This window comes from Strigops habroptila, chromosome 7 (genome assembly GCF_004027225.2).
Source record: "Strigops habroptila isolate Jane chromosome 7, bStrHab1.2.pri, whole genome shotgun sequence".
Taxonomy (NCBI): Eukaryota; Metazoa; Chordata; class Aves; order Psittaciformes; family Psittacidae; genus Strigops; species Strigops habroptila.
Genome location: NC_044283.2, coordinates 22,395,308 through 22,422,151, shown reverse-complemented (window position 1 = coordinate 22,422,151; position 26,844 = coordinate 22,395,308).

The window sequence follows — 26,844 nt, the reverse complement described above, 5'->3', positions numbered from 1 at the left end:
TTAGAAAATAAAGTTACAAGTAATGAACAACAAAAAAATATCCCTATCAAAATTAAAAGTAACTTGTCTCACATTGAAGTCAAACATCTAAAGAAATCCAGCATCCTCTGGAAAATATTGTGTACAGCGCTATTTAAAGAAAAAGGAAAGTTCTGCCACAAGGCATGAATGACTTTACAGTTGAGATGAGAGTTTGTTTTAAGCCTGTGGGAATTATTAAATAGAAATGAGTAGCACTAATCTTACAGTACAGAAATGTGAGTGGTAAGCGGGATCAAAAGATTCAGTGAGAGTGGGTTTTCTTTTTCCCCAAGGAAATGTCTTACAGAGGAATGTATGTGTACATTCATATAGGAAAGTATACTGTTTTCTTACAACTAAACAGGAATAGAACATTTTGGGCTAATACTTCAAACTGTTAGAACTTTCTTAGCTAGTATTTTCTGACAGATACTGTTGACTGTGACATAAAAGAAAATGCTTAGGGTGGTTTTATCTGAAATTTTGTTACATATTTAGTATTTATATCCCACAAAAAATAATTAGAACAAGGCCAATTTGTACCAGCTAAGCTATTTCTGTAAGTCCCAGTTCAAAATGATCAAATATATATGATAGTGGCCCTATGTAGGGGAGGTTGCCCTTTTCACAGTATATTGGCTTGATACACTAAAATAATCTGGGATATATTTATATGAAAACGCACTATATTGCAAGTGATCCGAGGTGTCAGTTGATAAAGATCTTACCATCTACTCTGCAGGTCTGATCACAGGATTAAATTTGTCCTCTATAAAGCTGTGATGAACGTATCAGAAAACATTCTCTTAGAAAAAGGTTGGTTGTTTTGATTGCATTATTTGGCTCTTTGTTATCCTGGTGAGAACACAGAAAAGATTGAAATTTGCTAAAATTTCCAGGTGATGTTTTGATTCAAATAGATTTCAGAATAGATGAGGGTATACTTTACCTTCTCTTTGTCTCCTGATCATAGGAAATACTCTTCTAAATAGAGTGGTAGCAAGTGTAATTCATCAATAAGGAACTCTCATCACTCCAGTGTGTTGAACACATTTCCAAAAATCAAAAGACTGAATGTTCTTATTACTAAACGCCAGCAAGCATTTTAAATTTCCATTGACTTCATTCAGCATGTGGTTCTATTTATGAAGGAATGAATGGAAGAAAGACTGATATTTTGACAATATTTTTCTAAATAACAATCTGAAAAAATCTAAAATAATTTTTCGGTCATGGTTAGATGCCCAACCTAACACATCTAAACTTAAACATAGATACGCTGAGTCACAGTAACACTGTGACCCATCCTTTATGGAGGCAGCTAAGGGCTATAAAAATGTTGACAAATATTTTTGTTGTGAAAAAGAAACTGAATGTGACAATGTGTGAATTCAATCAAAAGCAAGGAAGTTAAAGATGAATATAGCTGCCCATGAGCTGTGATTCTAGTCTGAACCATGTCTGGGTTTGAACTGTAAAGGTGAGGGAAAACATTTGAAAGGCTGCTTTCAATTTTAATTTTAGCCTTTTAAGCTTTATTCAAGCTTAATTAAGGCTTTAAATTTCCACATTTTATTAATGTTATAATTTTACTGGCATATTAAAAGGTCCAGATGTTTTTTTATCATGGCCTGGTTGTATTATACCCAACTGAGACAGAATGACTGTTTATAAATTTCTTATCAAATTATTTGGAAAATTGAAATATTAAAACATGTAAACTGGAAGAAATTGTTTGGCAGATCTCCTTTTAACAAATTCTATCATTCCTACTCTCTATTTCTACAGTGGAGAATTTATTACTTGCCCTAAGAGTCTTTAACTGACACACTTTTAGAAAACACTGTTGGCTCTTCCACATTCTATAATAAACCTACCTATTCCTTATTGTATTCTCTAACAGTTTAACTAGGCTGACTGGGACACAGTTTCCTGACCAGTATCTTGGAACCATTGTTAAAAAAACATTATATTTACCACTGTCCATGTCTCCGGCATTTCTGGTAATGAAGCATTTATCTGAAAAGTAGTGACAAAGAAACATCTATTTTACCTAATTAAAAATTACATATATTCTCTCATCTTAGTATTTTCTGCCTCTTAACTATTTTGTGTTCATAGGAAAGGATCTTAAATCAGGAATTACTTTATTCATAAAATACTTCCATCTTCAACATAGTTGCATGTTTATAGTTTACAAAGAGGCATTAGAACAATACTGGAAGAGACTTTTCCAAGTCTGAATGACTCACAGGTCTGACTCACAGGTTCAGAATCCGAGAAACATTCTTTGTATAGATGGTTTTATTGTTTGGGTTTGGGGATTTTTTGTTGTTTTGTTTTGTTTATTGATTTATTTTCTGGATTTCTGATTTCTTTCCAATACTTTTTACATTCAGGTTATTTAGAGACTGCTTTTTAGTATGCCACTTCCAGTTTGTGTTCACTAATACTGATGTATTCCTCAAAGTATACTAGTATGACAATGGCAGGCCCTAAAACTCTAAGAAATGAAATAGACTTAAAATAATTTCTTCAAAGTCAATTTCTTCAAAGTTCATATACCTAGCTCTGCACTAGTCTGTGACAACTTACTGTAGGAAAAAAAATATGGATTTATGTATTACAGTTTTCTATAATACTAGACTGAGCGGAACATGTTTCTCTACAGGTGAAGTCTTACATTACAGTGGGAATTAGTAGCAACGTTCACCAACTGTATGTCAGTTAAGAAACGCTAAAGACAGACTGCGGTAAGAAAATGCAACAAATCACTTCATCTACAAGCATAAGCCTAAATTATTACACAGTAATGTATTATTTCTTACCTACTGTAAAAAGACATTTTCTGCAGCTTAGATTTTGAATTGGTTACACACAGCCAGCCTTATTATAAGTCTACTCCTTCCAAATACATTTGGTCTGATTTTCTTTTTCCTAGATATTTTCAAGTAGGCAAAGGGGAAGGTGAAAGTTTGAAGACAATTTGTGAAATGGTTTTTGAATTACAGGTCAAAAAAGTGTAGCCCATTGTGAAATGATGACCTTTATCCAATGTTCTTTGTCTACTCAGTGCTTGAAAACTGCTTATTATTAGCTCTTTAAATTTCTTCTGTACTTAAAATCTCTATTTGAAGTCATACATAGGGTACTCTCGAGTAGAAGCATTTGAAATTAATCAAAGTTAAGTTTATATTTTGTACCATTCTTGTTGCCATTTCTTGGGTAGTTGCATGCTTGTAAGTGCTAGTATGAGAAGCCTTTTTCAGAAAACAGAAAAATAAAGGGTGGGGGTTGGGGAAGGCAGTATGTTTATTGTTGTTGGCTTTAGTAGGTATTGGCTTTTTTTGTTCCTATTCCTCAAAAGGAAGGAACATATGGCTGCAGCTAAAGTTAATGTTTTTTCTTTAAATTTATAAAACTGAGGCTTGTGTTTCTGAAAAATCTGGCTGAAAATTTAGTTCCATGTTTGCAGGTGAATGTTACAATTTATATGTTGTAATATAGTTTAACATTGTAGTTTAAATATCTTATTTACCAATTAATCCCACTTGTAATTTGTATTTTTCCTGTAATTCCAAAAAGATATTTTGAAATCATAAACCAAGGTGATTAGAGTTTGTTCTGCAGAAGGTGAATAAATCTTACCAGAAAACTTCCTCTTTTGAAGCTATCTGCTTCAGAACAATGACAACTAGTCATTTTTGAAAGAGAATTGTTAAACAATTTTATTATAAATGTATGCACTGAGACAATTTTCTTCTCAAAGACCTTATTCTACCAATTAAATAACTGAAATATAATGTGTTTGTATCATTATCAGTTTATATCTGTGTCATAGGATCATCATGACATCTGAAAACTTAGCATGAAAGGGAAATGAGTTACTGAATACAATTTACTTGTTCTTTTGACTGACTTTAAAATGTAATTTGTAGGTTTGCTGAAGTGTTTCTTATTAATGCAGGTAAATATGAACATAAATTCCCTAGTCCTCTCCATTTCTTCCTTCTGCCTGATGCCTGCTCTGTTTCTCCATTTGTCTTTACATTACACAGCAGTGAAAGGACTGACCGCAGAATGTCTAGACTAACAAAAAAAAAAAAACAAACCACTACTGGCTGTTTGTGCCTACATCTGAAATCAGTCCTGACTTCTGACTCCTGTTACCTGCTTGGCTGCACCATTTCTTAGAATCATGGAATGGTTTGGGTCAGAAGGGATCTTAAAGATCACCTAGTTCCACCCCCACTGGTATGGGCAGGGACACCTTCCACTAGACCAGGTTGCTCAAAGCCTCATCCAGCCTGGCCCTGAACATGTACAAGGCATGTCTATTGCTGCGGTGGTTGGGCAATGAAGGTATATATGAGATAGTCCTCCCTCTCTGTGTGAGGACTTCACCACTAGTGAAGAAGGTTATGTAAATAATTATTCACATAACATTATGAGATGTTTTGAAATACATAAAGGTTATCTAAATCCTAAATAACTATTTCATTATCAGTAAATAGAACTATCTAACCTTTTTCAGCCTTGATCATCATTTTATGGCTTGAAAACTGTCCTTACTATAAACAGCAGATGAGAGCAGTGTGAGTGTAGCCAGATTGTGTTAAAATAATATCCAAAATAATATCCAAAACAGTCTGAGAGGGCATTTGACTAACACTCATATGACTGGGAACTAAAGATAACCATCAGATGTTCTGGAAGAAGGTGTGCATATGTATGGGCACTGATGTGTGTGGTTAAAACTTTGAGTACTAACTAGGTTATAGGAAGATGTTTAGAAGTCTGTAGGCATTATCAATTTATAAGACTCAAGGCAAGAGATTTTTCCTTGCACTAGTATGAAAATTTAACTATTAGTTTATGCAAGAAGAGAAATAAACCCAAGCACTGAAAAGCCTAATTCATTATGTTTCCTACCTGCAATAGTAGTAAATGAAGGTGAAGTTAGTTTCAGTTTCCAGTCATTTATGTGTATCTTTATGTTACATGTTTATGAGTTATATTATTTTTGTCTGCCCCAAATTTCAACTGTTCAGTATGTAGCAATACTAGCTTTTTCAATGTTATTGTTACCGCCAAAGTCAGTTAGAGAAACTCTCTAAGACTCAATTTGGAGTTTTATAAAGCAGTCATTCTTTATTCCAGCGCTGGGCGCACATACAAATAGTTCTGCGAAGCTGAGCACACCCGTTACTTGCCGGCAGCATATTCATGCATGTTTACAGCTTTTCCCTAGATTATTTACCCACTCATGAGATTTCCAAGAACTAATTATAATATCTGCATTCTAATTACGCATGCGCTTACTTGCTGAGGGGGGGTCTCTGGTGGTCGCTGATAGTCATCTTCACTGTGTTTACTGAATGACCTCAGTGCTTACGCATGCTCACAAGGTCCTAGTGCTGACTTATCAGTGGTATGTCCTTGCTTTTGTTCTGTTCCAGTATCTGTTATCTTGAAGGTTAGCATCCTTGGTCTTATTTACTGCCTCCTTAGCTAACTGTTGTCAGTCCCATGATGTTCCTTCCCCCGTCTGCCAGACATTCCTTACGCCCTGTGTGTTAGCAAGTTAGAACAGTTTCCTGTATTTTAGTATGTTAGCTTGAAATCACACACATTATTGTTAGTTTAAACCTGTAATTTAAGCCTACATTATGACTGGGAATTTACAAGAATGTTACGTGTTCTCTACTTGTATGCCTAATTCAAGAGTCTCATGAGAGAGTATCAATGGGGTTTATCCAGTAGGATGTGTAACCAAGTAAGAACAAGCTGTTCTATTACAGTTAAGTAGCTAATAGCCTAAATTACTACTGTCTGTTTACTACAATAATATTGACCTTATATAGACTGTGTCCCTAACTTGAAAAAAGAAAAAAAAAAAAGTGAAGGAACATGTTTACTTTAATAATGGAATCCACCTCAGGTACATTTGTGTTAAGCATTTTGCACCTGAATCTAAGCCTTGTTAGCATAAATTTCATTAAGTGCTCTTCTGCCTTCATGCCAAAGAGGCAGAACGTATTTTAGCTTAAGCAGGAAGTTTGTATTGCCAATTCATAGCAGATAATAAAAATGCTGAAAATAAGCAAGTCTGGAATCAACAACTGGGAAAAGAACACAGCACTGATAAAAAAATTGAGAAAAATGACAAAGCTTTTCATATACAAGTCCATCCTTCCACATCACAAAAGATCAAGAAATATTAAAGAAGCAGGTCTTAACATTGGAACAAAAGCTATCAAAAGAATAACTCAGTAAGCTTTTACTAGTGGAGGGTTTTGTTTGTTTTAAAATAGCTGTGGGTTTTATTCCAGTCTCTTGAAAATTAGTGACAGGTTGTTTCTAAGATACAATTACTGACTGCTACTTTTCCCATGGGCAGCTAACTGAATTTGACAGTGCTCTGTTTGTAGCATTTTTGTCACTTGTCAGTGTTGAGGTTTTTCATTTATCTTTTTGTGTGAGTGTACACTTGAGTTTTCCTGAAGTTTGTGTTGTGAATGAAATTTGGCAGGCATTTGAAGATAATTAACCTGAACTTGGTCAAAGTCAGCAGGAAATCTTGACACGCAAGCAAGGAGCTCCTGACTGAACTTGGATGTACAAAGGAAGTGTACAAGAGGTGGAAGCAGGGACAGGTGATCTAGGAAAAGTATAGAGATGCTAGCCAGTGTTGTGGGGATGGGGTTAGAATAGCCAAAGCCAACCTGGATTTAAATCTGCAAACAAACAGGATTCTACAGTTGCATAATATTAAAATAAGCAACTTTATTAAAACAATTAAAAAGCCAGGGGCAAAATGTCCCTGACAACAGTATTATTGAGGGCCTAATTGTATCCTGTCATCTTTCCTTCTCTTTTTCTAATTGCCTTAAATTGCCTCTAGTTTGTTCCTGAACTGCTCTTCATGTTTGCCAATCCTGCTAGGAATCTCTGTAAGAATAGAGTTTGGTTTTCAAGAAACTTTTTGAAAGTGAAGAAGGAATATTGTCCTGCAAGACCAGATCAGAGAGGATAGGTTTTGTTTGGAAAACTACAACCTAGAGACATATCAGAGTGAGAAGTTAGTATGTACGACACTGTGTTGTATATACATTGAGAAAAACAGTAGTCACTTCAAGTTAAGACCACCAGATAATTTGAGAAGTACAAAATAATGTTCTTTCACAGTTGTGACAAACTCCCCGATTTTACTGAATGCAGAGGAGATCTAGACAAAAGCTTGAAATTATGTAAATGGGTGGCCAAAAATAGAGAAGGAATTTATTTCTTTAAATAACAGAATCATAGACTAGTCTGTGCTTAAGGGAGCTATGGAGGTCATCTAATCTAACCTCCTCAGACTGGGTCTTGCTGAAGCAGGTTCCTCAGGACCTTTCTCTATGAGTTCTGAGCACCTCTAGCGCTCGTGATCCCAAAACCTCCTCGTTTTTTTGAGCAGCCTGTTTTGAGTGTTTCATCACCATCTGGGAGAAAAAGTTTCACTGCAGAATTTCTTCTGGTGCCTGTTGACCTTCTGTAGTATCTTCATGTCCTTGACTAGAAGAGTAATCCAAACAGACTCTAGTAACAGAAGAGACAGGTTAGTCTGATCTGGAGCATTTCTCATTAGTGTGCATTTGGGAGGGGGTGGGGAAGAACAGGAAGAGACAGAAGAGGGATAACAGTAGAATGGCAGGAATTTAGAAGGATTCAAATACATTCAAAAACCTATCATGGTTTGTTCCTCTGGTAACCCTACAAAAACATAACTACACTTTTGAATAATCACTTTATTCTTTAAAAAAACAAGTTACTTTTTGAAACTAAGTCAGAACTGGCTATGTTTTTTTTTCTTTTCACTATTAGTTACACAGCAAGAAGCAACCTGATTGCAGTCAAGGCACCAAAAATACTGCTTTGTACCTACTGCTCAGACATGTATGCTTTTTGCTGTAAGTCAGTATATTAAAGTGGAGAGAGAGTAAAATGTAGAATTGTCTTTTTTTTTTCTGGAGACTCCCCTTCAGGAGCAAGCAGCAAAATATTTAGTGGCATTTGTGTTATGAGAAAACTGGCATTGATTTTTCAGATAAATATGGCTCTTTTTCCAGTCTTCCATAAAAATCCATAGCACCAGCAAAAGAATTGAAGATGCAAATCTATTTTACAATTATAGTCTATAAATCACAACAGTATCTACAGCAGTACAGATATATTTACACCCTCGGTCCTGGAGTGAAGGTCCAATGTAATCCATTTGCCAAATTTGCCCAGGCAATTTTCCTCTCCCAAGTTGTCCTTTTACAATGTTTGGCACCGGATGTTTGTATGTTGGTTAAAATTTTAGAGTACTTATACAGCAATTACATTATTTGAGTGCTTATGTTTAGGTTTAAGTCAAACACATGCTAGTATTTTGTTTAGGGTGCTTCAATTTTGTCAGCAAAACAGGCCTTCGCTTTGGCTACAGTCACCTGATGCCTGAGCTTGGAAAAGATACTTTGTATTTGTGTCTGCCATATCTTTTTATATGTCTACTATAGATGCATATTACAATCTACATTAGATTTCTGGAGCAGACTGTCACTCAGCAGTTGCACAGATAGCATCTATTAAACTAATGCAGTCCAAGTGTACGTTATACTTCCAATATTGTTATTTATACAGTAAACGCATCCTTTGACATCAAAAAAAAAATCTACTGATTCTGCTTTATGTAATTTGTTACCTTTAGTGCTTTCAAAAAAATTTTCAACCCCCTCCTTGTATTTTTCTTTCTCCAGTAACTGAATATCCATTCTTACTATCAAAAAAGAGGCTTAATTTTACTTCAGTCAAGACTTAGAACATAGAAACTTCAAGCTTTATTATTTAAGGTATTTCATACCTAACTTCTTAACAGTCTTTGATCTTGCTAGTGTGATATTCTTTCAGTATATCAGGGATGTGATGAAACAGAATCTCCTAATTTAAAATAAGTGGCTCCCAATGCACAGGTAATTGGGTCTAAATAATGTTAGACCCACTTACACCTTGCAGCTACTTCTATCAAAAACACTCGGGAGACTTTCAGAGTACTGAATAAAGCTAAAGTCTTGTAGTGCAGTAGTTAACAGTACTATCAGAAAAAGAAGGTTGCTAGAATATGTCAGTTATGTCTCATCATTAATAAACCTGCATATTGTTAATCAATTAAATAGCACATGCAGTATAATCCATTTAAGGAAGAAAAGTTAAGTCTGAGCATCATTAAGTAAAAAACATCCATTACAAAAAAAGGCCTTAAACTTTCTTTTTTCACCTAACCTGATCTTTTTCACTCCATAAAAGAGAATAAACCACAAAAACTTCCTACATCTGTATTCTACTTCCCATCTAACTCAAGTCTGCCTTTTGCCTTTGGAGTGCTGACACTTCATCTGAGTCTGCAAATGTTTGTGCTGTTTCATCCTTTATTGTTTTCCTCTATCTTTCTCTTGTATGTAATAAAACCCTCCTCATTCCTCTCCTATTATCTTTTGCCCTTCATATCATCTTCTGTCTCCAAATTGCATACTCCTAATTGCCTCCCTGCCTATCATGCTGTCCTAATTTCCTACACTTCTCCATCCTGTTCCTTAAATGCACTCTTCTGTCCTTCAGTTCTGCCGTCATTTGAGTATTTGTGTGATGGAAGGTTGCTCGTTTTTTCTTCAGCTTGGGTTTGAAAAATCTGAAAAACTTAGAAGGCCACAGCCAGTGGAAGTTCTTGCTAAAAGTAATCATGCTATGAAATACCAGTTTCTGAAGTTTTTCTTCTGTATTTAAAGTATTAGGAGTTTTGAAGGCATAAAGGAAGTTAACTGCATAGCGAATCTTAACAAGATGCAGATTCCATTGTGCTATTCAAGACTGTGCTATCAATGGAACACAATCAACTTCGAAAACAGACACAAAAATCAGATATAAAATCAACCACACATGCTTTTTCAATATGGCATGATTTATATAGTCCATGACACACTAGGTAGCCTATACTAAAATAGAAGCGTTAAAGCATAGCAAGATTCCAGAAAATCCTGAGAGCCACTTTAGATACACTGGGTGCAGAGGAACTGATCTTTCACCACACTGTGCGCAGGCCACAGGCCCTCCAGAGGGTGAAACGACAATTAATTTTATTGTAAACTTCCCTAAAACTGTGCCAACAGCAAGGAAAATCTTGCAAGTTCTTATAAAGGATCCGAAGTAGAGGGAGAAATGGAAAAACAAATAACTAATCTCACCACCCCGTGGATCCAGCAACGTTTTCTCGCTCAGCAAGCTAAAATACTTTCAGCTGTGATCCTTGTAGCCCCTTTTGTAGCCCTCTCATTCTGCTACTCCGCCGCGGTCCAGGGCAAAGAAACAGCCACTATACCGCTGATGGACGTTTTATAGGGTCAGGGGTCTCCTGGACCCTCCCACAGGCGGAGGATCATGTTCACGCTCGCACGTGCGCCGGGAGCTGTTCTGGAACGTTCCAGCCGGTGGCGGGGGTGCCAGGTAAACCCCAGCCCCAGGTCACGCCGAGACCCGGCAGGCGCCGCAAGCGTCTCTGGCTGTCTCCGGGCAGTTCGTTGCCGGGGCAGTTGATCTCTGCGGCCTCAGGGCAGACACCACAGGAAAACCATCCCCCACCTTGGTGGAGCGCGGTCCTGCTCTGCCCCCGGCATCTGCCCGAGCAGCAACGCGCTGCTCACCGCCGGCACGCTCAGGCCTCCCGCAGGGCCGGCTGTCTTCTGGGGTGCTTTGAGACGCACATGCACAAAAAGGGTCTCTTGCCCATCACAGTAATTTGGTAATAACAACATATTTACCTGTTGCATGCTCCATATCTCTTAATAGACAACGCAGTGTAATATCTTCTATATCCCTTTAATTGTAAAATATCTATTACTGAATATGAACATTTTCTTCACATTTCTCATTTTGTCTTAAGACTTCCAGAAAACTATTCGCTTATCACCGGTGATACTATCCTGTTATTTGCATGTTATATTCGGAGTGTTTAAGTCTCTTGTTTAGTTGCTGTGTATTAGTGAAAGTAGTTGGCTAGTTATTACAATGCTCTTGTTAAACTTCTTCGTATACCATTGCACATGTATATTTGTGCATCTTTTCCTAGTTTTCGTAACTCCACAAAAATTGCTATTACTGTTTCTGAGTATTTTAGGCTATTGGGCTTTTTGCATTCATACAGGGCTCTAGACGTGCAGTTGCTGAAGAGGAATATGGGAAATGCAGCTATTGAACTCTTTAAAAATTACTGAACCACCATGCACAGTGTGTTACGAGCATTACAAGGTGTAGTCACGGCTGAGCGCTTTCCCGATTTTTTTCCCTTGCCCTGATCACTTGGGGACAGCATCAGCCTATGCAAGGTAAGTATCTGGTTATGCCTACACTAGCAGAATGATCAGAAGCGTGCTTTTGAAGCAAATCTACTTGATCCTCATTGACTGTGCTTTATTTAGCCCCACAAAGTGATCACAGAGCCTAGCAAGGGGATTCTTTTTAGATTAAACTGTTCATGTTAAGAGTAAGAAATACATTAACTGTTACGCTTAGAGAAGTATAAGTTGCCATATACTTTAAAAGTTGTATAGACTGGTAACAGCCATATCAATGCAAAAAGCTGTATTCACACTACATATACACAGTATGTATACACATACAGAAGGAGAACAATCTATTTAAAAAAAACCCTCTTATGGTAACAGTCACATGTTGCCATAGGAAAGTATGGTCTCTTTAACAGGTATATCTAGTTCAATCTAATGTTTTAATATTTTAACACCTGTCATTTTAAAGCAGGTCAATAAAAGACATCTCTGTACAGGTACACAGGATTAGAAATTTTTGATGCACTATGTTTAAATAATTTATTTCCTTACTCCTTACATGGGCACAGGTTTGTAGTGTCACTCTTCAGGCATCCAGATGCTGTAAACTTGTACTGCTTGCTTGTACTCTTTGAAATAAATGTTTCCTAGTACAGAAATTTTAATCATTTGGATTTCCTTGTGTCTAACTTAGGAAGTGATGCTACCTTATCAGAAAAAGTAAGACAGTTATAAAAGTAATTTCCGTATAATAAAAATTTGGCCAAGAGTTTTTACACAGATTAAGAAAAATATATTATTTAAGCATATTCTATATGAAATAACACTGAATCCTTTCCTGAATATATTATGTGACACTTGGGATAGAAAGACTTTCATTATATAATAAAAACATCCTGTCAGTCTTTTCTGTTAGTGAGTAAAATTTTTTAAGGTATGAGTCTTTTAACACCTTTTTTTTTCTCAAGCAGTTTCTCTGAAATGCTACTATAAACCTTTTGGACTTTCCATTAAATTGGAACTTCTTGGTATAAAATAGCAAAACATATGCCTCAGTAAAATTGGAATGACTATGATTTATGTCTTCTACAAATAGTTTAATCCTGTAAGCTTGTCTACTTTAATACCATAAATTGATCCCAGACTTCTTTAATTTACTATACATAGGGAAATACTTATGCATTTTTTTTCTCCCAATAATTGGTGTAAACCAGGCAGTTTCCTTTTTCTTTACAATCCATCAGAATAATGCATAGGATAGAATTTTGTGCAGGATATTCTGGACACATCTCCACCTGCAGTCCTACTTACTTATTCATTACAATTGCATATAAGTAACTGCAAAGGAGAGATGCAGAAGTTTGTCAACTGATGTGCCTTTTAAACAATGGAATGGATTTGTCCATAGTTGTAGTTTTATAAAGAAGTCCTTTGTTATTCCTATGGAATAAAAAAGAAAGCATGTGCAGTTTTATCTGAGAAAATGGGAGCTGTATCATGACTGTGTTATGTTACAAGCATTCATAAAATCAACAAGATACACCCTTGCTATTTCCTTGGCTGGAAAGTGCTTCTCTGTGGCCTCAGGGAATGTGTATAGCTGTTGTATCTATTGATTAAAAGGATACAAAAGACAAATCTTACTCATTGAAATACAAATCAGGTCTTTCAAATGTATCAAAGATACATAATATGATAAAGTTTCTTCAGGGCACATATTATTTCATATACTTCCAAACTCTTCACAAATCTAATAAACTGATCCTCCTCAATTCTTTTAAGGAGTACAGTAACTCTTTTCAGGCTTTCAGATCTTCACATGTATATTTAATGAAGAAATAAGACCCTTTTTAGAACAAAGCAGATATTTCTCTTTATGAATAAAGTCATTTATAGTTAATTCCACTTCCTCTTTCTGCACTCTGTATCAGTCTTGACAGTATATGAAACTGGAGTGCCTCAGTATAAGCGGCTATTGGATGAAAGCTTATGTGCTTGAAAAGTCTTGAAAAAATGAGCAAGGCTATATCCATCTAAGCTTAGTGTTGTTTCTAGTTAAGATGCTGGAATTAAAACTTCATTGCACAAATTTTTCGTATTAGTTGTGCAATTTTGTAGTTCTTTTGTCCATTTTAAATCTTGCACCAAAGACTTACTGTGTTTTTACAGGTAGCATTTTTTCAATTACAACAAATATTTTGATTTCTCAAGACAGTTCTGAAATTATATATATATTTATTACATATATATTTATAAATATATATAAATGTGGACTTTAAATTTTGGGTATTCCTTTTTAGATTTCAAAACTCCTCATCACAGTTTAAAAGGATGGGAAAATAACAGTCTGACTTATTTCTGTATTACTGGCATCGTATTTGTTATTACCCTTGTGAATTATTCCATCTAATTACTGTTTTTTGTTCATGGGTTCTTGGTTTTTGTTTTGTTTTGTTTTTAATGTAGCACGTCTGCTGTGATTGTGCAATCATTGCAACACTATTGAAGTGTCTGATGTTATTCAAGCATGGTTTCTGTCTTGAAGAGGTTGAGATACAGTTGCTTCTGAACGAGATACAGTTGCTTCTGAACAGGCTAAGCTTTTACAACACTTACGTTAAAGTTCCTGAACTATAGGTGCATGACGGCAACAGCTTTTCACATTTTAAAAATATAATTTGTTTCTTGTTTTTACTAAAATAATATAAACCTTTTTTAGTAATTCTGTCCTTTATTTAGTATCATGCTCCTGTTCTGATACGTTATTCAGAATATAGAGGTATGTAACATGGTAATAAAACCTGTATTGGTAGGCTATAGGCTGCTTAAATGGCCTTAGAAGCCTGTGGTGTAGCATTATGGAGCAAGGGTTTGTGGAGAGCAAGTTGTAAGGGAGGATAGAGGGTGGTAAGTCTTAACACTTGGTTGACGTGGTTTAGTGTGTTGTGTCCCTGCCCATGGCAGGGGCGTTGGAGCTGGATGATCTTAAGGTCCTTTCCAACCCTAACTATTCTATGATTCAATGATTCTATATTGTGATATCTCTTTTATGTAGAATAACATAAATATTTTTCTATAAAATTGGAGCATAGTACATTAGTTAAATCCAAGGTGTGACTTAACACTATGATGTTAGTGTCATCTTAGAAAAAACCTGTTATTTGTTAAAAAAGTGTAAATTTTAAAAGTGATGGTTGATATATTGCAAACCCATGCAAGGAAGCCCCTCCAGTTATGGAGAACCACTTGCTACTTCTTGTACTTTAATGTATGTATATGTTAATTTTATATTTACTTTCTGCTGCCATTGATTTAAATAGGTTAAGGCAATTTACGGAGATTTATAGAACATGAGTTCAAGTCCAGAACTTTACTCAAAATGCAATCCTTTAAGAAGCATCCCTACTTTCTTCAGCTTCGTTGAGATTTTGCTGTTTGCTGTTCTTCAGATAGTTCCCTTCCTTGTGCCATAGTAGATGTTTTAATAAAGGTTATATGCATCTGGAGTCATTAATAATCTGAAGATTAATAGCCAAATCCTTTTTAGGAAATAAATACTAGAAACAGTTATAAATTAAGCCTTAATGAGAGAAGAGGAAAGTGATCATCCAGAAAAATGGGGAAACAAAGCAGAAGGGGATAATTGTGTGAAAAGATAAATGCTAGATTAGGAAATACTCATATATAGCGAACAAAATGCAGGAAAGAATGGAACTTGTGATTAAATGAAGAAAGAAAAGATGGTAAGGACTTTAGAACTTCCAAATAATTTAAAATTATTTCCAGCAGCTGCTCACATTCACTGTGCACCTTGTTATCTGTTCATGCAAGAGATGGACTCTTGTTTTACACATACATGCTGTTGCATCTGGTGCCCTAAGGGAGAGAGAGAGACTGAACCCAGCAGAAAAATCCATCTGTAAATGCATATTCTAGTGATCCATTAGTAATGAACCTGTTCCACTCAATAATTTTAACCAAAGCAATCAATGTCTGAACTACTTTTTCTTTAATCGTGACATAACTCATGGAGACGCCACAGGGCATTCTGTTGTCTGAATGTAGGCCAAGGTTCTAAGCTAGGTTTTGTTTTGCCAGTGTCCATTAAGGATTCAGTTCATTAATGAACTAAAGACATTTCAGTAGAATTATTAACAAGAGTTTCAACCATAGGAAGTATATTTTCTTACATTATAACAATCTACAAAACCACAATCTGTCTCACACAATTTTTTATATGTATACAATTAACACTGATATTTTTTCCTAGACTTCCTAGTCCACTGAGTTTTATTTTATATTACCTGTTTAGACCTAAATGTTCTCTTTTATAAAGAAGTGTCTTAGTTTTCCAGATAGTGTGCCAATTTCTTTAAGAAGTGTCTTTGTAACTCTTTGGCTATGTTATTTACCATTCCAAACCTTTGTTTGAGTTAAAATGTCAATACAAGATGCCCCCATCATTTTAAGAGATGAGTAACAAAGACATTTTGTTTCACTAGCCATTCTGTATCTTTAATTTTTAAGCAATATTAATATTACAAGTATTTATTCCTGTTGCAGGAAAACACTTGCTGAGTTACTAAGTAATCTCTTTCCTCTTTCTAATATTTTTTCATGGCCACCATCAAATTCATCATACTGTTTTGTCCCAGGTGTTGCACCATTTGTAACAGTAGGTTTTAAACCCTTCAGGCTGATTCCCTGTGCAACTTCTCATGCAGGAATTTCTAAAGCTCTCAACATTGCCCTAGATCTGTTTCCCTTAATTTTAACAGTGAAAGCTTCATTGACTTTAGAAGAGCAGTGCTAGGTCAAAAACTTCTTAAATATCCCAGTGAACATATCATTGACCTGGCACAATTTTTGGTGCAGGTAAATCATGAATAATAATCATAGAATCATAGAATCGTAAGGGTTGGAAAGGACCTTCAGATCATCTAGTTCCAACCCCCCTGCCATGGGCAGGGACACCTTGCCCTAAACCACGTGGTTCAAGGCTCTGTCCAACCTGGCCTTGAACACCACCAGGGATGGAGCATCCACAACCTCCCTGGGCAACCCATTCCAGTGCTTCGCCACCCTCACTGTAAAGAACTTCTTCCTTATATCTAATCTAAACTTCCCCTGTTTAAGTTTGAACCCATTACCCCTTGTCCTACCACTAGAGTCCCTAAGGAAGAGTCCCTCCCCAGCATCCTTGTAGACCCCCTTCAGATACTGGAAGGCTGCTATGAGGTCTCCACGCAGCCTTCTCTTCTCCAGGCTGAACAGCCCCAACTCTCTCAGCCTGTCTTCATACGGGACGTGCTCCAGCCCTCTTATCATCCTCGTGGCCCTCCTCTGGACTCGCTCCAACAGCTCCATGTCCTTCTTATGTTGAGGACACCAGAACTGTACACAGTACTCCAAGTGAGGTCTCACGAGAGCAGAGTAGAGGGGCAGGATCACCTCCTTCGACCTGCTGGTCACGCTTCTTTTGATGCAGCCCAGGATACGGTTGGCTTTCTGGGCTGCAAGTGCACACTGCCGGCTCATGTTAAGCTTCTCGTCAACCAACATCCCCAAGTCCTTCTCTGCAGGGCTGCTCTGAATCTCTTCTCCGCCCAGCCTGTAGCAGTGCCTGGGATTGCCCCTACCCAGGTGTAGGACCGTACACTTGGCTTGGTTAAACTTCATAAGGTTGGCATCGGCCCACCTCACAAGCGTGTCAAGGTCCCTCTGGATGGCATCCCTTCCCTCCAGCGTATCAACCGAACCACACAGCTTGGTGTTGTCGGCAAACTTGCTGAGGGCGCACTCAATCCCACTGTCCATGTCGCCGACAAAGATGTTGAACAGGACCGGTCCCAACACCGATCCCTGAGGGACACCACTCGTTACAGGTTTCCAACTGGACATCGAGCCATTTACCACAACTCTTTGCGTGCGGCCATCGAGCCAGTTTTTTATCCACCGAGTGGTCCATCTATCAAACTGATGTCTCTCCAATTTAGAGACAAGGATGTCGTGCGGGACAGTGTTGAACGCTTTGCACAAGTCCAGGTAGATGACGTCAATAATAATGAAAAATATATAGTAACTTTGAATTTACAGTTCATTCTTTTGCATATAAAAAAGACTTTCTCACATGCCATGCCCTTATTTCTAAAAATAGTGGGACATCACTTGGTTGATTTGTACCACCTGAAACTGTTTACTTCATCTTATAAATAGAAAGCCCTAGTATACATGATACGTGAAGTACATATAACCCAGCAACCAGGCACTGCTCTATGACTGTCCACACAGCTTAAGGGCACTCTTCTCTAAGAACAAAGGCTGCAGCTCTGGCTGGGGCACCTGCACCATCAACCCCAGTGGCTGCAGTGCGGACCTCAGACTGCAGGAAGTGCCCACACCTTTCTCCTGGGGCAGGGACAGGCAGCAGACATGATGGCAAAAGGTGTGCCCACATGTAGGACTTCCTGCCATAGGTCATTGAGCTGCAGCAGGTGGTGAGAAGTCTGTGTAACATCAGGAAGGCTGAGAGTTAAATAGCTGGTTATAAGTGCAGTCTGCAGTGGACTCACAGCCCATGGCCAAACAGCCAAAAGCTCCTCCACTGGCACACACAGAAGGGAGGCAGAGGGGAAATAATGCAGAAGAATGGAAGCTTGAAACAGCAAGGACTCACAGGAAGGAGAGGCTTTCCCCCAAGCCTGAGGTGCCCTTGCAGAACTGCCTCACCACTGTGCAGACTGAAGAGGAAAGACCTGTCACATCAGGAGAGACGCTGGAGCTGAGTAAGGAAGTCTCATCCACTCCTAGTATAACAACCACAGCAACTAAGAGAAGGTGATGGGTGATAGTTGTAGGCCACTCTCTTCTGAAAGATATGGAGAGTACTGCATTCAGCTCTGGGGCCCCCAACATAAGAAGGACATGGACTTGTTCGAGTGAGTCCGAAGGAGGGCCACAAAGATTGTCAGAGGGCTGGAGCACCTCTCTTACGAAGACAAGCTGAGAGAATTGGGCTTGTTCAGCCTAGAGAAGAGAAGACTCCAGGGAGACCTTCCAGCAGCCTTCTAATACCTAAAGGGTGCCTACAAGAAATCTGGAGAGAGACTTCTTATAAGCATGTGTAGTGACAGGACAAGGGGGAATGGCTTTAAACTGGAAGAGGGTAGATTTAGGTTAGATACAAGGAAGAAATTATTTAGTGTGAGGGTAGTGAGGCACTGGAAGAATTTGCCTGGAGCAGCTGTGGCTGCCCCATCCCTGGCAGTGTTCAAGGCCAGGTTGGATGAGGCTTTGAGCAACCTGGTCTTAGCGGCAGGTGGCCCTGCCCTTAGCAGGAGGGTTGGAACTAGGTGATCTTTAAGGTCCCTGCCAACCCAAACCATTCTATGATTCATGGGTCACACACAATCGAGAAAGGTGGATTACTCTTACAAACTGCTACTGCAATTTTAAGTATATATCAAAATTATTTTGCAGCACTACTGTTGGCAAAGCACTGTGGTTCCTGTGGTTCCAGGAGCAGCACCTAGCAGACAGTGGTGCTGTCTCTGCTATGTCTTTGCTTTCAATGCAGCCCTTCCCCTGCCTCTCCTATTTCACTGCTTCAAAAACACCTTTGGGGAGCAGAGATTAAATTTTTTCACTTTGAATAATAATCATAAATAAGTACAAACTGAGGGGTGGTGTAGCTACATGAAGTAGTTATTACCAGCCTAAATAATGAGACTCATACCAACAATGATGAGCCTTGGACATGTGATGCTTTTTAATCAGCTGCGGGAGTTGATCAAAAACACTTATAATGCTAATGAGTACTTACAATGATAATACTTACATGCATTCTAATAAAACTTATTTCTTGTGTTTTGACAAAGTTCATTAGTACCTATAAAATGTCTTTCAACCTGTGTTCTGTATCGGTTATTTCTATCATGAGAGAAATCTTATTTTTTATATTGCAATATTAAATTTAAATATTATTTGGACATGACAAAAAGTTATAAAATTGAGGATTAAATGAAAAGAAAATAAAGGTTATAGAGACATGTAATTAAAGGCTTGGAAATACAAATATTTATGATGCTTGACCAGTTTTAATTATGTCCTCTTTAAATCAACACTATGATACATTTTTTTAATCATGTAATCAAAAAGATTTATTTTTACATGGATAAAGCCAAATTTGTAGCAGAATTCCAAGAGAACGGGCTGATACATGGTGGGTAAGGCTGTGGACTGATCTCATAGAGATGTAAAATAAAAACCTGAGAACTGGATGCTGTACTGTCACTTATGACAGAGTTCTTGCACAATACTTAGCAGATCACACATGACAATAATTTCACAGGTTGCCACTAAATGCAAATCCTCCTTTTTCTAAATACTGAACTTGAAAACCGGTGTAACTTGATTTGTAGAATTGTTCAGTACTTAAAATTTCCTCTGTGTCCTGGTTTTGGCTGGGATAGAGTTAATTTTCTTCCCAGTAGCTGGTGCAGTGCTGTGTTTTGGCTTTAGTCTGAGAACAATGCTGATAACACCTATGTTTAGTTGTTGCTAAGTAGCACTTACCCTGATCAAGGACTTTTCAGTCTCTCATGCTCTGCCAGTGAAGAGGGACACAAGAAGCCGGGAGGGAGCAGAGACAGGACAGCGGACTGATGCAAACTAGTCAAAGGGGTATTCCATACCATAGAGCATCATGCTCGGTATATAAACTAGAGTTACCTGGAAGGGACTGATCACTGCCTGTGTCAGGCTGGGTATTGGTCAGTGGGTGGTGAGCAATTGTATTGTGCATCACCCTTGTTTATTTTGTATTTTCCCCTTTCGCCTTTTAGTTTTATATTCTCTCCCCTTGTTATTTCCTTATCATTAGTAGTATTATACTTTAGTTATTGGACTGTTCTTATCTCAACCCACGGGTTTTACATTCTTTTGATTCTCCTCCCCATCCCGCCTGGGAACAGGGGGAGGCAGGTGGGGAGTGGTGGTGAGCAAGCGGCTGCATGGGACTTAGTTGCCGGCTGGGTTTAAACCACGACATTCTGCTGGGAGATAAGAGCTTACCTCACAGTAATCTCGTAAAGGTAAATCAAGAGATGTTGCAAAACACTATTCTTCCCACACATATGGGAAGAGTACCATAGAAAAGTCGAAATGAGTACTTCTCCAAACAGCTCAGGATTTCTGTGGTGTGCAATCAGTAAAGCTCAAGATCACTCACAGACAGAGAAGAATATATTCAGAGCACTGAGGCAGATGTCCTAAAAGATAAAATTGCAGAAACAAAAATCAAATCAGAACACATATACGGGGGGACATTGCAGAATCACTGAATGAGAGGAAAATGTATAGAGATAATTGTAATCAGCAGTATTCTTTGTTATTTCTTTCTGTTTGTAAAATCCTTTTTTTTTTTTTTTTTTAATATGCTACAAGTACATAAGTTGATTTACAGAACCACTTGCATGAAAATTAGCTCAATTTTACCCTTGGATTATAAGTAGTGTTCAGCTGTAACTGACGTCTTATATTCTGGTTAAGAAGGTCATATTTTAAATGTAGCCATTACAAATAGTGTTACAGAAATTAGGAGAACTGGCCCGGCATTTCTGTGTTGAAGCCATTTCAATTATTCCTTTTTGAAATAAACATGTTTTTTTAATAACGTGAAGAAGATCAGTCCTGAAAAATTACATAGTCAAGGTAAAATACCTAATAAAAAAATAGTTCAGAATACTGTTGCCATCCTCATTCTCTTCATAGATTATTTTTTGTTCTAAAAGTAGTCCTATTGCTATAGTTGTTCTTTAATTTAGTGGTATCTTACTCTCTCACTGGCTCCATTGCCATCCACTGGAATATTTTCAGAACGTTTGTATATTCAAAAAGGAAGTTAATTGCTATAAAACAGGACAGTAGAATTCATAATTTTTAGAAGCCTGGTTTCAATCTTGTCTGGAGTCCCTTAGAATATGTATGAAGTGTCTAAATATCAATTTAATGGCTATACTAGGAATTCTTTAGTGTTGTGACACCCGGGGAAAAAAGAAACAAAACAAAACAAACAAAAAAACCCGCAAACAACCAAACAAAAAAACCAGAACCCAAATGGGTTGCTTTAACTCTTTACCTTGCCTTTAAACCTCTGGACTTTAGAAATCATTTACAGAGGTGTCCAGGATATGTAGAATGTATTTGGGGATATACATACATACATACATACATGTATCTCAAAGCAGGATATTCTAGAAACCCTTTCTTATAGCAGCATTTGAGCCGTCTTTCAAACAGCATGAAGACAACAGCCCCATAGTTGAAATATTTTCCAGATAAAGTGATACCAAGATTAAAATATCTCTTCTGCTAAAGGCAAATTAAATTACATCCTTTCACTTCCTTGAGTATTTTACAGCTGCTGGACTATAGCCTATTCTAAGTTGTGGTAATTTTGCTTTTCCGAAGGTATGTAGAAAAAAAGTGGTGATTGTCAGAAAAGTCTGACTCCACTGACTAATGATTAGGTCACTCATTAGCAAGTGATAAAACGTTTGTCTTTTTTTTCAAAGATTCTTTATACAGTGTCTGTTCAACATAACAGTCACAAGGGTGTATAAAAGTCTTAATCCCTTGGGCTAAAGAACAAAACTTAATATGTTTGTACCACATCCCAGAAGAGTTAAAGTACTAGACACATGAATAAATTAATATTTTTGAGAAAAAGTTAGGGCATAGCTCTGGTACCACTATCATCATTATGTGTAGTTTAAAAGGAGCACTAAGTGTTTGTTTTGCAGAGGTCAGTTCAGGCTCTTGGGAACATCAGACATATGCATACTTACTGGTACCCATCAGTACTTAGGAGTAAAAATAGCTAGTCAGTACAAGATATCCTTTTAACCTTGTTAAGACTGAAGCCTGCAACATGCAACAGAATTTTATTTACCTACAGTACTTTAAGATTAAAATATGAAGAATTTGCAACATTTGGGCATTTCCAGGTTTAAACATCTGCTCAAAAGACACTTTCAAGGTCTCTGTTAAATTTGTGTGGCTGTTGTTTCTAACTTTACTCTTTTGACATCTATCCTTCTCAAACTACATCCTACTATTCTCTAACAGGCAAATACTGTGCAGTTGAATTATACATAGTGGTTTTCACAGTGAAGTAATAGATGGCCTCAATCCAAAGAGGAACATTAATTTAGCTGCTGTTGAAATAATAGAAATATTAATGATCCTGCAATCTGCTGCCAAAGGCAGTTATCTTTCAATATGCAAAAGATCAAAGCCAATTATGTGAAGTAGTGGTTGTGTGGTAGTCTGTTGTAAATCAGTTCTCAAGTTTCAACACTCAAGATGTAACTGAAAATTGATATAACAACTGAAATCTGATTCTCATTAATGAAAATCAGTTGAAAACAATGTAGTTTTGGATTTTCCTGTATGTGTTTGAACTTCTGTGTTGATTTTAGAAGTAGTCTTAAACAGATTTATCTTAATTTTTCTCTGCCAGTATTATCTGTGAAAACCTATGAAACTAATAAAAAAAATTACTTTGAATTTTAAGAGATAAAACTGCAAACATCTAAGACTACTCTTCCCAATCACACTTACTGTGACAGCCCACATCTAGAAAACAAGACCTACTGTGAACTGAGGAGACAGTCACCATTTATCTCCACTCACCTTAATTTTTTTTCTGTTCATATTGATAAGCTGCAGAATTTACAGTGGTATCACCCCCCCCAGAAAAGAAAGTATGTATATAATACCCTGGTTCATACTCATGTCTGTTTTGGTCTAGGCATGTAAGTTTGGAATAAAATAGCTTGCCGATTAAAGCAGTTTTGAAAAGCCTAAGGGCGATGATTATGATTAATTAATATTCAGATAATACTTAAACATGCTATTGAATGTTATACTCTATTTTAATGTTGCATACAGATACCAACAGAAGGTTGGTTTAAAATATGTCAGGATATGATATTCTATTGACAGCACTGTTTCTATATAGTACTGGTGTTTAAAACCCCAGTAGCTCTACTAGATCTGTGTGTACAATAAGGAATATCAAATGTAATACAAGCTAATTTTCTAAATTGCTGATAGCACAAGGAAACAGAATTGAAGTCTTCAACCTTGTTACGTGGGTAATCTTTATACTAAATATCTATTGCTGTCAATGTGGGAGGTAAGGTCCTCATGGAGTAGAGCTGAACCTCTAAAACAAAGATCAAAAAAGGGTCAGACCAAAGACGGATCACATTTTCTCTGGGTTTGTTCAATTTTCCAATCATTATATTTAATTTCCTAAGTGTCTTCTGGTTTTTTTATTATTATAGGATCATAATCTGTTACATGCCTTAGGTCTCACAGGTAGAAAAGGGTCTGATTAGATGATTCTGTCTCGTGACAAACGCATTTGGCCACATGACCAAATTAAAGCGATTATCATTGTTTAGCAAGGTGTAAAAGCTGTGGCAGATTTACTTCCCACCCACATGCTGAGACTTGAGTTTGAGGCTGAGGGAGCAGGCACCCTCCACTAGACCAGGTTGCTCAAAGCCCCGTCCAGCCTGGCCTTGAACACTTCCAGGGATGGGGCAGCCACAGCTTCTCTGGGCAACCTGTTCCAGTGCCTCACCACCCTCATAGTGAAGAATTTTCTCCTCAACGCCTAATCTAAATCTCCCCTCTGTCAGATTAAAACCATTCCCCCTTGTCCTGCCACATGTCCTTGTTAAAAGTCCCTCTCCAGATTTCTTGTAGGCCCTCTTTAGGTATTGGAAGACTGTTAGGAGGTTTCCCCAGAGCCTTCTCTTCTCCAGGCTGAACAAGCCCAACTGTTTCAGCCTGTCTTCACAGGAGAGGTGCTCCAGCCCTCTGATGATCTTTGTGGCCCTCCTCTGGACTTGCTTGAGCAGGTCGGTGTCTCTCTTGTGTTGGAGGCCCGAGAGCTGGACACAGTATGCCAGAGTGTGGGGGTGCAGAGTGCAGAGTAGAGGGGGAGAATCACCTCTCTCAACCTGCTGGTTATGCTTCTTTTGATGCAGTCCAGCATACGGTTGTCTTCTTGGCTGCAAGTGCACACTCCCAGCTCATATTGAGCTTGTCATCAAGCAGCACCCCCAAGTCCTTCTCCTTTGGGCTGCTCTTAATCCATTCTCCACCCAGCCTGCAATTGAGTCTAAAGTCTGATTGAAAATTTTTTCAGTACTATGTAGACACTAAAAATGTTACAAGAATGATTTTTGTTTTCAGAGATATTGTTCATAATGCCAGAAAATCTATTAGAATCTCAGTATCCATCAAACCTGCCCTATACTGAATTCTAGGAGTAGACATAGAGACAATCTGCATGGTAAATTAGCTTCTAGTTGTGGATATTCCAACTTTAAATGAAATGGTTTGGTTTACTTATACTGTATTCTGCCCTTAATTTTATTTGGGCATAGATTTCCACATTCAGCTGTTGAAGAAGAACATGTTGTTCATCTCTATATGATTAAGATTTCCCCAGAATACTATATTTCTACAGTTCTAGCAAAAAGAGAGAAACTGAAAGTAGATTGAGTTACTTTTTGTTTCATGAACAGTAAATAGATAGTATTTTGTATTATTTTCACAGTAATTCAGCTCTGTAGTTTAGAAATTTTCATCACTGAAAGGCAAGAGAAAAAAGAAATGGGTAATGGAATTTCTGACTATCAGTAGAAAACCCTTCATTTTAAATGAATACATAAATAACATGTAGTGCCTCACCTACATCAGAAATACATCCATAGTGTAGCTAAGGTATTTGCTCCATATTTTTGTTTCTTGATTAACAACAGGCAATAATGTGTCACTCAGTACACAGGCCCAGTGAAGAAATTGAGAAGAACCCCTCCTTCCTCCTTGGGCTTATACCTTGTAAAGTTTTTTATCCTTTTTCACTTTCTTATTCGTTGGGTGATTGACTGAGAGTACCTCATATATTTCCAGACATTCTATGGAATAGAACAACTTATTTTTATAAACCAATATTTGTTGTTTTAAAAACTGCTTATCATACATGTTTATGATCCAGCCTGCAGTGTTTGTGTAGTGTATTTTAGAATATATTTCCAGAAAGATTCATTACCTTTGTGAACTTTTCCCCATTTCTGAGATTCAAATGGTAAGACTGCTTTATTTCTGGCATAACCTGTAGAGTCAAATTGCATAAGGATGGCAATAATTGGATGGCTAGGAAAGAAACCCTTTTATGTATATACATACAGGGATGGAAACATATTACGAGGTAAGCCTTTGTAATGTTCAGTTATTTCTTGAGTGTCAACAGTTAGAGATACTTCATCTGACAGTGTAAACGTGAAACCTGAGGCTTGAAAGTGAATTATACATGGCTTTACTATAAAGTTTCTACTTGTCTGTTTGTTTTCTGGACTTATATACAATTGAAAGGAGAACTGAGCTGAGATAATATAATTTTTAATTCCTCCCATGTTTATCAATATAACAGTGAAAGCAGGTTAGGTTTTATTGACTTTACTCAGTTTTCAAGGACTTCAATTTTTTTAGTTTGAGAAGGACGTGTAACTCATTTAAAATTATCTCAAAGCACTCATTTCTAGCATTGCTATGTTCATTATATATTTTATCTTGATTCTAAATTAATTTGTTATCTGTTAGTCGTCTTTTTTCCATTAGTTGATGAAAACTGAAGGATGTAGTATATCCTGGCATCACTGCTCTTCTGAAAACAGCTGTGCAGAATGCTGGTATTGCAAGAAAATTACCCTGTAAAATACTTTCACTCTTTATACTGAAATCTAATCTGAGTGCTCTGGCATCACTAATTATGTAGTAGAAAATTGGGATGAATGAGAATGGGAGGTCAAACGTAAAGACGTCACCTATGATAGTAAGAAGAATAACCTAGAAAATCACAAGACGGAAATCTCTTTGGGCAGCGAACATGAGGAAGTTTACAAGCACATGATGCTTCAATCATTTATTTATTCTTCTATTTGAGTCTAAATTGTTTTTTAAATTATTATTAAATTAATATTCTTTTATTTAATGTTACTGCTGATATTTTTGAGTAACAAGGTTCTTCTCATCCCATCTCCAGACATGCAACAAACATCTTCACAACGAAGTTCATGTTATGGAGACAAGAAGCCGTATATGTTTCTTATATTAAGTATTTTACTATCAGACTTCCATTTAAACATCATGAAACAGTTCCTTCCAAAATAAAATTTTTGATTTAGCAATAATTATAATTATTAAAATGTGTACCTTGACATTCTTTCAAAGCATATTAACTGGACCACTTCTGAAATTATGAAGGATCTATATATACTCAACAGTTCAGAGAGTTACATATTAGATTAGAGATCAAATATGTAATCTGATAAATTCTAAATTAAAAACCAACATGGAGATGAAAATGCAGAAAAACCAC